Genomic DNA, 1,217 nt, shown 5'->3' with positions numbered 1-1,217 from the left:
GTGATACGTAGATAGCGATGCGTAGATAGCCATGCGTAGACAGCCATACGTAGATAGCCATACGTAGATAGCGATACGTAGATAGCCATACGTAGATAGCCATACGTAGATAGCGATACGTAGATAGCCATACGTAGACAGCCATACGTAGATAGCGATACGTAGATAGCGATACGTAGATAGCGATACGTAGATAGTGATACGTAGATAGCCATACGTAGCTAGTGATATGTAGATAGTGATACGTAGATAGCGATGCGTAGATAGCCATGCGTAGACAGCCATACGTAGATAGCCATGCGTAGATAGCGATACGTAGATAGCGATACGTAGATAGCGATACGTAGATAGTGATACGTAGACAGCCATACGTAGACAGCCATACGTAGATAGCCATACGTAGACAGCCATACGTAGATAGCGATACGTAGATAGTGATACGTAGATAGTGACACGCATCTTACTAGCGTTGCATCGGTACTAGCATCACTCCTAAGCGACAGATAAAATAGACACTATCTAGCATAGATCTAGTCGATCGTTTACCGACAAATATCTCTTGACTAATTAATTCTTCTTCGTCTCGTTAAATCTTAATAATGAAATATTTCCTGTTGTTTCGCCTTCCCGACACACTGTGTGCCGCCGCGACACTCACCGCCCCCTGGTGGCCGCCGCCGCGAGCAGGCTGAGGATCACGGTGCGACCGTTCTCGTGAGTTCTGTTTGCACTCTCGTTGTCAAGCAGACGTCGGCGGCATCCGTTGCCACGGCGACGGCGCAACATCCCCTCCCCGGCGCATCCGCTAATCAGCGGCGAAGCCGTGGCGCCCCCTGTGCTCGCGAGCGATTATGCGCTCGCGGATGCGCGCGTCGTCGCCGGCGACGGTTGCCGTGGTTACCGCCGCCGTAAAGGGCTTAGCCTTGCCGCCTCGCTTCACGCTTCCTCGTCCAATTACCTCATGTCCGTTGTCATGACGCCCTCCCAAAGCATGTTACCTCAAGTTTGGAGGGGGAGTATACAGGGGGCGCTGCAGCAGGGGACGTCGGAGGGTAGGGGGCGCTGCAGCAGGGGACGTCGGAGGGTAGGGGGCGCTGCAGCAGAGGACGTCGGAGGGTAGGGGGCGCTGCAGTAAGGGACGTCTGAGGGGTAGGGGGCGCTGCAGCAGGGGACGTCGGAGGGTAGGGGGCTGCTGCAGCGCCCCCTACCCTCCGACG

General features: G+C 54.6%; 1 protein-coding gene across 1 annotated transcript in view; it reads left to right on the top strand.

The window, feature by feature from the left end:
- LOC106813631 (lysine-specific demethylase 7B-like) overlaps positions 1–1,217 on the top strand; it is a gene marked incomplete in the record, with an annotated part of 38,406 nt that overhangs the window by 36,268 nt on the left and 921 nt on the right.

This window comes from Priapulus caudatus, unplaced genomic scaffold (assembly GCF_000485595.1).
Source record: "Priapulus caudatus unplaced genomic scaffold, Priapulus_caudatus-5.0.1 Scaffold802, whole genome shotgun sequence".
NCBI classification, from domain to species: domain Eukaryota; kingdom Metazoa; phylum Priapulida; class Priapulimorpha; order Priapulimorphida; family Priapulidae; genus Priapulus; species Priapulus caudatus.
The sequence above is the reverse complement of the archived record's forward strand: the minus strand, read 5'-3'. Positions and strand labels throughout refer to the sequence as shown.